This window comes from Molothrus ater, chromosome 2, assembly GCF_012460135.2.
Source record: "Molothrus ater isolate BHLD 08-10-18 breed brown headed cowbird chromosome 2, BPBGC_Mater_1.1, whole genome shotgun sequence".
In the NCBI taxonomy this organism is placed as follows: domain Eukaryota; kingdom Metazoa; phylum Chordata; class Aves; order Passeriformes; family Icteridae; genus Molothrus; species Molothrus ater.
The window spans coordinates 113,379,660-113,391,517 of NC_050479.2; positions in this window are offsets into that span (position 1 = coordinate 113,379,660).

Genomic DNA, 11,858 nt, shown 5'->3' on the forward strand with positions numbered 1-11,858 from the left:
GCCTCCTTCAAGTAGGCAAACACTTGTCTCAATAAATCTCATCTGTCCTGGAGCACAGTATTTTTCAGCCTTATTATTTCCAATATTTTGCCTGCCATTCCTGAATGGTTGCTCAGAAACAAAAGCTTGTCCTTGAGAAGCAAGAGAAAGTTGCTCTATTTTCAGTCTGAATTGCCTCCTAATATAAGCACTGAAACGCTGGGAATCATGCAAAGTCTCCAGTAAAATATGATGATAGAGTATACCTAGAAATACCTCAGCTTAATAGGTGTTGTGCCATTAACAGTGGATTTGATGGAAGCAAGTAGATGTAAATCTGTCAGGAAGACAAAGATTTACAGTAATATCCCCAGCAGTGGATGGTTTTCATCACACTTAGGACTGTCAGGCAACTCGTGGGTTTTCCTCCATCCCTTTAGGCATGAAGGCCCTTTCATTTTATTTAGGAGCTGGATGTTCACCTTCAGGCATTCTGCACTGCCAGGGGAAGCTCTCCAATGCCCTGTCCCTTTTTATGGATGGAACCCACAGCTCAGGTGACTTTACACATCCTCATTTCCACATAGAACCTTGCCTTACCTGCTGGACATTAAACAGACAAGACCCAACCTTATGGCACATGCATTTTCAAGGTTAAAGCACTGTCTGCACTACAGTGCCTGCATATTCCCAAAAGCAGAGTGGAAAAGCCCTGCTTTTCTCCCAGAGGGACAGCAGTGGGGTAAAGGGGGCTGAAAACCTTTTTGGCAGCTCCAAAAAGCAGCATGGAAAGTACCTATGGGATGCATCCCTTGCAGAGAAGATGATACAGGGAACAGAAATAGAGGTAGCTGGGACTCTACCATTTAAATTTGGGGTTATAGCAGGGGAAATTGATGTCAAAGACTAAAAAAAGAACCCCTTTTGAAGTGTGTGGTTCCTTCTGCTGAGCAAAGCCTTTCACCCAAGTGCTCACACAAACACATCAGAGCTCTGGAGGATTTCTCCAGCACGGTGAGAGACGCCTTTCTTGGGGTGAAAGAGAAGCTTCACACAAATCAAACTGCAGTAACAAAGCAAAGCTTTAATTATACCCCACTGTTTCTGCTCTCTTAACTGTCATCAGTGGTATAATGAGCAAAATTGTATGATGCACCATGGGCAACCCAACTTTTCAGTGCTCAACACTCATAAAGATGAAAACCTCTGGCAATCAGTGCTAAACACGGAGTCTGACTGTGCTAATAACTGAGGTAAAGTATCTCTGTACCACAACACTCCAGATGCAGCAAATCTCAAGCCTAGGAACTCCTCAAAAGCTGAGCAATTATGGGCTTAAATCTACCTCTGATCAAGAACTTCAAAAGCACCCAGTGTCCAAAAGAAAGGCTGTTAGGTGCTTCCTGCAGAGAACCCCTTATCTGCTTCAATCCTAATTAATCCTTCCAGCTGCTTCTTTTCCAGCTGGAAAAAAAAACAACAGCAGCAAAATACCTGCATCTCACAGGTTTATTCACAAAACAGCATCTTCCCCAACCAGCCAGCATCGTGCCATTCCTAAAAACTCAGTTTTGGCACAAAAGTCCATAAATAATTCACTAGCAACATATTCTAAATACCACTTACCAATTACCAGTGAAACAAGAGTACATTCAATTGCATCCTGTGGTACTGAAACTTATAACTGCAATTTCCATGTGAAAACTATTTGCAAGATAAATTCAAATACACTGAGGCAGCAACGTTTAAACTAAATTAAAACACTTTGCAGTTTTCCTTTTTGCCACAAATGCTTTAATGGGCCTTCTATTTAAAGGCTTTTTCTCTATTAAAGTTTCACCATTTCAAATCCTGCTTTGCCCACAGCCTGCCAGGCGTCTCCTGTCACCTTCACAGTGTGTCCCAATGTTATTAAGCCAGGACTTATGGATTGCAAGAGCAGAAGAGGTCATCACAGTCTTTAATCTTGCTCTCTGCACAAAATGGGTAAAGACAACAAACGACAGCAGCTCTGCCTCATGCCTAGAACTGGTTAGCTCCAGTAGTTAATTACACTTACAATTAAAAGTTTGTTCTTTATTTTGATTTTTATAACTGTCTTAATTGCATTGCTTGAATCCTATAGTGCTTTTGTCATCCAGAGACCAGCAGCTTCTTTTTACAGCCTCAGCAACTTTGCTTCCTCTTCCTCCCCTGAAAATAGCTTTATGACAATGTTTAGAATGAGAATTCTTTGAAGTATCATCACATTTGAAGGTGCAATTTCTCAGGAAGCTTTTGAGCTTTCCACTATTTTGATTCATGTGAAGAACAATTATTCAATCAATTCTTTGGCAAATACATTCAGAATTACACACACACAGAGAAATTAGATTGATTCTCTAGCCATGACTCCTTCCTGCCTATATCTGAAAATGTGTTTGGACAAAGGGTTTGCAATTCCTGTTGCAACCTGGAAGGAATCATTCAATCAAAATCTCCCTGTTTTTTCTTGTTTCAGGCCCACAATTCCAAACACAGCATCAGATGTCCTAGAAAATAACTATATAAAATTTTGTGAAATTATTTACAAAAGGAAAAATTTTTTGACACAAGCCTGTATGAAAGACACAACTGGGGTCACATATCCAAATTAATGAAAAAAATGCATGGCTATTCAAAGCCAGTCTCTCAAACATGGATATTCCATGAACATTGTTACATACCATGTCCATTCTTCAGCATTTTTCCTGGGACGCTGCTTTAAGCCTCCTGAGATGGAATATTTTTGCAATTTGGGCAATTTTATTGCTGGGAGATGGACACAAAACTATGAAAACTCTCCAGTAACTTCGTGCTTTCCTTAACAGCACCTCTGAAACCAGCAGATCCACCCATAATTAAGATGAAGTCACTGTGGGACAAACTGAAAGTCAGCGTTTTCTGAACTCTATGTACGTTTTCCCCACATTTTTGAAAATTAGGATATAAATTCATTTGAAACATGTGCACTGCATGTTCTGCTCATGAGTCAGCTTCACATACCTGCAATATTTTATATGGCCCTGCCTGGGTTCCCCCACAATCTGTAGGAGTGGAATACCCTCAATCCCCTATATTTATTTGCAGAATCTATTAATGTACATATTGTAGTCAAGTAACAATTTCCTTCCCTTCTTAAAACTACTTTCTTTGTTGGTCTGAAAAACTCAAGACTTAAGGGAAGGAAAGCAGGGGCAAGGAAACCATAAGAAATTAAAAATCAGGAAAACAATCCTTTCTACACCTCTGCTCACAGGAATAAAGGCTGTTGCTCTCTGAGCTTTGCCAAAAAAACTTCCTTAAGGAATTTTCTCCTGTGATTCCATCACCTGGAGCATAAATGACAGAATAAATACAGGGCAGCTGCTGGGATTTGGCACCATTTGTTGTGCTGTGTCCCTGGAAAGCTGCAGTAGCTCATGGCTGTGCCCAGGGCCCTTCAGGAGCTGCAATTTCACAGTTTGATTCCCAGCTCTTCCTTGCAGGGCTGCTGCCCTAATGAGTTTCTGGAGCTTCATACACCCTGGGAAAGGCTCTGTCTGCTGCTGTTCCCCAACAGGTAATGCAGAAAACATGAGAGCAAAATAAAGGCAAAGCACATCAACACTGGGAGGGCAGGAGGAAGCACTCAGAATGCTTTGGCAGAGGTGGATCTGTCTTTATTTTTCCCCTTGCTGCTCTGTCATTGCCTTTTTCTTTATTTTTATTTCAGAGCACTGCCACAGTTGCTCTTACCCTGCTGAAGTGCAGGGATCACTTGGGGAGCTGGGGAACTTTGTATTTTTTGCATAGGTCATGAGTGCTAATTGCAAACCATGATGATGCCCTTGGAAGAGCAAGGAAATTGAAAGAACTGGGAATAAGTCAACCAGGAAACTTCAGCTGAGGGGAAAAAATAAACAATTTCATGCACACAAGCTGTACAATAACTATGAATTCTTTCATATTTCCTTCCAAAGCCCTACAAACAATTTTCCCAAGTGCCTTTTGGTCAGAGAAAGAAACTTCACACCTGGTGTAACCTCTGTAAGTGCTCATCTTTTACTTTTCACATAACTGTGTGGACATTCAAGAGACATCTTAATAAAGCAGGGATTTACGAAGTCACCTTCCAGCCACTAAAATCTCAAGAGCATTCATCCAGGACGTTGACATTTTTATGTAGCCAGCGCAGTGAGATTATGGCTGTATGCTTGGCTTCAAATCTTTTGCTTGAAAATAAAATAAATCTGTAAAAAAAAAAAAAAAAAAAAAAAAAAAAAAAAAAAACCACACAAACCTATGGATCAGCATAAGGAAGATGGTGGGTGGCCATTTCATTCTTACTTTGAGATTTACTCAAAAGCTCAAAAAAAGTATTTAAGTATTATTAGGGGTTTAAAAAAATAGAGCAAAAAAAAACCCAAAAAACCAACAACCAATCCCATAGAATAAAGACTTACTTAAATAGTGCCTCATTGTGTTTTTGAGTGAAATGATACAGAACAGCTTAGTATTGTACAGTTATTTGCTGTATCTCATCATCCAACTTGCAAATAAAGAAATTTATGGTATTATAAATACTATATATTATAGTATCTATATAAATATAGATATTTATAGTATCAGAATTGATCTCTTAGGGAGACAACTCATACCCAGCAACTATTTCAACCTCAGGTGACTGATCTCCACCCTTTGGATCATACAGCCACATTTCATCCACTTTTCCAGCCCATATCTCACCAAATTAGCTACAATTTCATTGCAAGAGGTGCTTGGGGGAAATGTTTAACCAGGAAAACCCTGCACAGGCTGTTCCCAGTTACCTTCTCATTCTCCATGTGCCTGGAGATGGCTTCCAAGGCTGCCCCAAAGAATTCCCAGTGCCTGGAAAGGGTATGAAGAGTCTGTAGCTCCCCAGATCTTATTTCTTTCCTTTCCTGACATCAGGTGTGAAGTTTTCCTGGAAGAAATTCCCACCACAGCCTTCCTAAGATAATCTACAGCACCTTTGCAGTGGCATTGGGCAGCTCCCTCAGCAACCCTGGATTCGTCCCAGGGACATGTCTCCATCCCAAATTCCCCCCCCAGGGATCACTTTGGGACAGCAGACAGCTCCTCCAGGGGGAAGAGGGCTCATCTCCCACCCCTCTCCCTTCTGGAAAACAGCCCAGCTGCTCAGGGAGTGAAGTGTGGCTGTCTTTACTTTGCTGTTCAATTTGATAAAGCAGGAGAGGTCAAGGGAGGCAGCTCAGAATGGATAAAGTTCTTCACTTAGCCAGAAAAGCAATCACATTTATTTCTCCCTGAATTTGTCATGAAGAAGATCCAGAGGGCCTGAAGCCAGCACTGCCACTCTAAAAGCAACGGTGTGCCAAAATAAAGGCACAAAGAGCTCCCTGAGGGATATATTAGGGTCTTGTTCAAAACCTGGATTTCTGCTGCTCTGCTTCTTCAAAGGTTCATCTCTTTCCCACTCCAAAAAAAAAAGTAGATTTGGGATTGCAAACAGAAGGAACAGCACTGGGCCAGGGGGGAAAATGGAGAAGAAAATGATTAAAATAAGAGCTGTCCTCCCACTACACACAGGTAACACTCTGACAGCTTCTCCAGCTATAATGTCATATAAAAAGCATTCTGAATTAACTTCAGACCTTTATAATTTCTGATTTCAAATTAAACTTCCTCTAAATGCCCACCCACTTTGAGAAAGACAATTTAATTAATTCCCTGAAGACATATTTGAAGAGACATGAGAGCCACCCCCTTAAGGATAGGTAATGAGTGTTCTGCCCAAAATGGGAGACAAGGAGAAAATAGGAGAAAATACCCACAGAGGATGTTAAAGCCTGGTTTGTGTCATCTGAGGTAAAAAAAAAAAAAAAAAAAAAAAAAAAATCTAAGAATGAAACTGTGCCAGCAGCTTTAAAGGCAGCTAAAAATCACCTTGAACATCACTTCTGACTCCTGCAAGTGACTCTGAAATTCACAGTTCTACCCATGGTAATATTTTTAACAATTTTGCCGGCTTTATGGGGGAAATTCCTTGCTTTAGCCCAAGACTCAGAACTAGACAGAGGTTTTGGTAAAGATGGTATTAAAAGAGGCCAACTTCAGAAATCTCCAGGCATCTCAACACCTTCAGCACATGGGAGTTGTCATTTACCAAATCAGCCTGGACATCAATCTGGAGCATAAGAAACCCCACACACCTGATTCTGGGCATCACATAAGTCCCCCTTTGCAGTTCACTGTTCTTCCATTTTTTCACATCTGATCTGGATTTTGGTACTCCAGAACCATCAAAGCACCTCATTAAATATTCAAAGGATCACTAAGCCATCAGTCTACAGAAGGAGCCAAAACTGCATTTACTTTCTTTTCTTTAATCTCCCAGACCTTAATTGCCATATTGACAAAAAAGAAACAGTTGTTTACCTTCTAAAGTCTCAGGAGTGTCTGCCAAATTAATCCTTTTAAGCAGTGTTTCTCCAGCTCCAGAAACAAGTAAGCAGCATGCAAAGAAGTGAGATACTCCCCTAAGAGGCAGTAAACACACACTGCCTCAAAATTAATCTTGACTATTATAACTTGTCACAGATTTCTTCTTTCCTGTCTCATAGAGCCCAGAGGTTCAAGCTTCTCAGAGCACTCAGGAGACTTTGAAACTTATGCACAAAAACATAGATGTGTGCAGGGGCCAAAGCAGAGTCAAAGTGGTGGAGCAGAGTTATCTAAAGAGCCCACAGAATCATAAAGCATAAAGAATTTTTGTGTGTGTGTGTTAGACTCCTGGCAAATATGAAAATGACCTGCACGTTGAAAACACTGTGAATTGTACTAATGAATTCTGTGATGCTGTGTCCTATAATGAGCCAGTGCTGTTCATTTTAGAGCACCAATGATTTTCCTTCCCCAGGCTGAGCTATCACCCACTCTGTAGATAAATTCACAGGTGCTGGAAGGTTCGAAACTGACTTTTGTCTTACAGCTGAAACATTGAAACAAGTATTGCTTCCTGTTAGATGATGCTAAAAATTCAGTTCGCAAAGAAAATGTAATTTATTGCAAAAACGAGGACAAGTGCTTTGTGTATTAGCTCCAAACTGCAAGAGTGCTGATAGGCTTTAGTCACAATCCCCAATAAACTGAAAAACCCTGAAAGATTTGCAACTTTTCTCCACATATTGCCCTCTGTCTGCCCTGAGGTAAACCAGGGCTCACCAGAGAGATCCTTTCCCATTTTGTCTGCAGTAGGAAATACACCCCAAATACTGAATTGAAGCATCTGGTCAATGGCAGGAAATTCAAATCAAGGAGCTGCATGTTTAGGTGCAATCCAGCACACAGCATGCATGATTGACACTTTTTTGCTGCCTGATGGCTTCCCCTTGCTTTAAGGGTCTCAGAGCCTTTATATGGTCCCCCACTGCCACCTCTAAATTTCACTGACTCACAGTTGTTTGCCCCAGCATTATTTCAGTCTAGAAGGGTTTTGAAGAGCTCTCTTGCAAAAAAAATCAAGCCAAAATAAAACCTATTTTGAGAAGAAATATGTGAGAAATGAGGTTTTTAGGTTGCTACCTGGGTTCTGAGCAAGATCAATGGGAATAAAAGGGTACCACTAATATCTTTTATATATATATATTTCCTATTTATCTCTTCAGACAAGTATAATACAGATAGTTGCTCCAACCTTACTGTTTAGATAGTGGCAAACGACAGGGCCCTTTTCATTTTGCCAATTCATTATGTCTCTTGTGAAGATTATTTAAAAAAAAAACAACTTAGCAGGTTTGTAAAAATAATGTAGGAGAGCATTTCACTTCAGAGCTGCTTCCCAGGCATTAATTGATAATTCCATTATTGAAAAGTTATTTTTTTTTTACCCCACTGCCCAGAACTGATCTTTGCTTGGGGGATAATCTCTCTGCTGGCAAACAGTATCACTGGTCCCATTCATTGGGCTTTGGATGGACCAGAGTTTGCAAGATATTTTTATATAAATAGAGTCAGACAATCAGCAGTAGCCAACAGCCCATGTGCTTGAAAGATCTGTAGCAGCAAATACAAAATTGAATATTGGGCAGTAACAAAGAGGAAAAAATGGTAAAACTCTTCAGTGAGGACAGGCACAACTTCCCTCCTGTTTTCTGTCTGTGTGGACTTCTGCAGCTCCAGAGTGCACACAGCTTATTTGCATTCTAACCCAGCAAGCAACAGGCTAAAAATAGTGCTGAAAATCCACTCTGTGGATACTGAGCAGAGCTCCAGGAACTTTAAATTTAAGCCCATTTTTTCCCTAGCAATTACAGGCAGTGTCACAGAAAAGGATCCCAGGGCTTATCACTCTTTGCAGAGATGTTCCTGTTTGCAAGGGAAATCATGTGCCTATAATACATATTAATGCACCAGCATGCCTGTGCATGCTCACTTCAGGTTCTTGGGAGCCTTCCTGCCTTAATGTCTATCCCTTTGCCACAGCTGGAAATAAAATAAGAAAGTGGAGCTGCCTTTGCCTTTCAGACACCCCCAGTGAAGACTGTCCCAGGCACTGCAAACTTTTAAATTTGATCCCTGGTACCCAAACCCCTGCTCTGCAGGGCTAACTGTGCATTGAGAGGCCTGGTTTAGATATTCACTGAAAAACTGCAGACTTGAATGCAAGGTATAAACCACCAGAACATGAGAACAGATTGGCAAAATGCTGCTAATACTGAAAAATCTACCAGCAAGCAAAATGACCACTAGTAACACCAACCAGAACAGAGGACTGCCCTGAAAATGAGCTTTTCAGGGAGCTGTTACTCATTCAAAACATTTATAATTTAATATGCAGGGTGAATGGTAGCTAGAGCAGGCTGTGGCACAGCAATTATTGCTGGGTTACCTGACAAAACCCAGAAATATTCCTTCATTCATGTTTCCTTTTCAGTGAATCCTCCTGACCTCTGAAAGTAAGGTTGGTCTCCCCACCAGGTTTTGAAGCAAGAGCACTTCCTAAGGAGACCAAATCCATGTCTCAAGAGGCCACTGGCATCTCCCATCACACAAAGAGAGGAACAAAAAAACACTGAAGATATCATCAACATATCTATTTCTTCAGTGACAGAACTGCTGTTAAAATGTGGATCTTGGAGAGAGTTTATTTCTTTCATCAACAGCTTTTGTTTCTAATCACTGAGGGGAAAGAAAATAAATGTTAGGAAAAACCAGTTTTTAAGGAAAGGTTCCCACTCAGCTTTTCAAAAAGAAGCTGTCTGGTTGGAGGTTCTGGGGTACCCAAATTTTAATTTCCACAAAAAACATGCTCAGACCCGAGATTCCACACACTCCCAGCTATTACTGTCTTTCTTAGAGAAAAAGAAAAGCAGAAACTCCTCAATGCAGGAGTTGTGCCCTAAAGAACACTGAAATGAAGTCTACAATACATGGGAGATGCCAACAACACATGAAATTTCATTCCTTTGTTTTCTCCATGCTCCAAAGCCACACCTCCAGGATTTTTGTGACAGGCAGTCAGTTTGTTTCCTTTAATCTCCACTTGGATCTGCACCTCAGCATTTCCTCCAAAGTCCTGCCCTACTTTTAGCAGCAGCGGGGCAAAAACACACAAGGAGAATAAACAAGCTGTCTCTTGTTGAATCTCTAGAAAAGGAGTTGTGTCCCAGCTGGGATGGAGGTACATAAGACTCAGAGAGGAAGGAGTTAGAATTAAATAAAATACTATAAATAGATAGATGAAATAAAGTTAATGAAATACTTTTAAAGGAAGACAAGGAAGGAGTTGAGCTCAACAGATACAAAACCCGAAGTCAGTCTTTGTGAGATTGTATCTGTGTGCTATAGGCTGCTCCCAGAATCAGAAATCCTGACTGTGAGGAAAAAAACTAGGAATATCCCCCAAAAAAAACCATTAATGTGAGAGAGGGTGTGGCTGCTCAAGTGAAGAGTGGCATAATTGATTTCCTCAAATGTGCAAAGTCCTGAAATATTCAGTCACAACATGCAAGACTTGAGGCTCTGTAACTGTTTGTACTACAATCACCATTCTAAGGGACCACACAGAGCACTTTTCTGAGCAGCATGTCTTATTTCATTGACTAAAACAATTAAAATCTTCATGAAGCTACAGGCACACAGCTACCCCTGCAAATCTGAGATTCTCAAAACTCTCTTTATCTCATCTGTCATTACTTGACGACCTTTAGAAAGGCAAATGTGCACCCTGCAATCATTTTGCTGTGAATCTGTCTCACCAGAAACTGTTGCCACACAACAATTAAATGTAAAATACAATGCAATTTATTGTGGCCTTTTATTCCTCTGTCCACACAGTTCACAAGTCACTTTTAAAGTGATCAGAAACACACTCTGCCTATGCTTTAATCAAAAAAGATGCTAAGAAGTGCTCTTTTTTTTTTTTTAAGTGAGATAGGCATTCACAACAACAGTTCCTCTGAAAAACGAAAAAAAGGAATGAAAAAGTGCAAACTTTAAACACCAAGCTACATGTATGACATTACTGCTTCCCTTTGTCCTCTTGAAGATTTATTGTCTTTGAAGATGCTGCCTCTCTACAGCTCTCACAGCAAGGCTGCATCATGCTGACAGCCCAGCCAAGGCTCACAGGAGAATAAATGAGAGTTCCTGAAACATGAATTGAGTTTCCCTTGACTTTGCAGTCCCTCCCTCCAAGCCCTTTTTCTCCACCAGCAAGGAGCGGGAGACTAGAACACATTGTGGGAAATGTTATTTCAGAGCAAAGTACTGCTGCAGCACACCTCTTTTTAAAAGGATTATGTTAATTTTGATAGATATTCATGTTCCAAGCTATTAAAATTGCTGGAATTCAGACAGCTTGCAACACTGCTATGAAAATCACTTTCTGCTGAAAACACATTGGGAAGTTGGTCCCACTGGAACTGGACCAGCAGCCAGTAGGGCTTTTTTTTTTTTTTTTTTCATTTAGGAAGTGGTATTTGCATTCCTTTTTCCAAAACATGCCAAAATCCAAACCAGACCTCCACAGGGCCTGTGGTGCATTTCTCGTGCTTCAAAATCCAGCTGACTTTGCCCTAAAATAATCAATGTATCAGGGTAAGAAGTGGAAAATAAGGCAAAGAAAGACAGGCAGACACATTAAATCAGGCTACATCCCTCACATTGGACTTCCATGCAAGATTTTTGCTCCTCCCAGGGGTTTTTTTGCTTCACATGTTCCAGAAAAATCAGAATAGAACTCCCTCTTAATAGAATAAAACATTGGCTACAGTGTAATATCTCTCTCCTGCTTTATTGCTGGATAAAGAAAACCAGATATGGGGGTTTTGCTAGCAGTGAGGCAAGCAAAAAAAAATTAAAATCCAGCAAAGAATTCTCCATAAAGTGGAATAATTAAGGAGAACATTAATGAAGAGAAAAAAAAAACATTTCCATTAATACAACCTTGCTTGCAACCGCCTACATATGTTTTTGAAAAGACTGTCCCCAGTTTATCTTACTTTCATGTAAAAATAAGATGTTTTATACTTCCTACAAGCCAAAAAGTAACACAGAATAGCTGCTGCCACTCTGGCTTAGCTCTGAAGCCATCAGTTCATGTAGCCACATCCTTAAACACATTTCAGCATTGCTGTCACCATCCAAGGCATTGCAAAAATTTCTCTGACTGTAATTAAACAGCTCATTTCCTTTTATTTAATCCTGAAAAGCAATAAGATGTTATTAGCAGGTGGAAGTTTTAATGCCAGTTTATTAGCAGCACTGACTCGGTGCCTGCTGATAGTTACTGTGAGGGCCAAAAGGTTAACAAGGCTTGGCTGGGATGCAGCAGCTTGCCAGGTGTTTTCCTTGTGGCTGATGGAGCAAAGCCA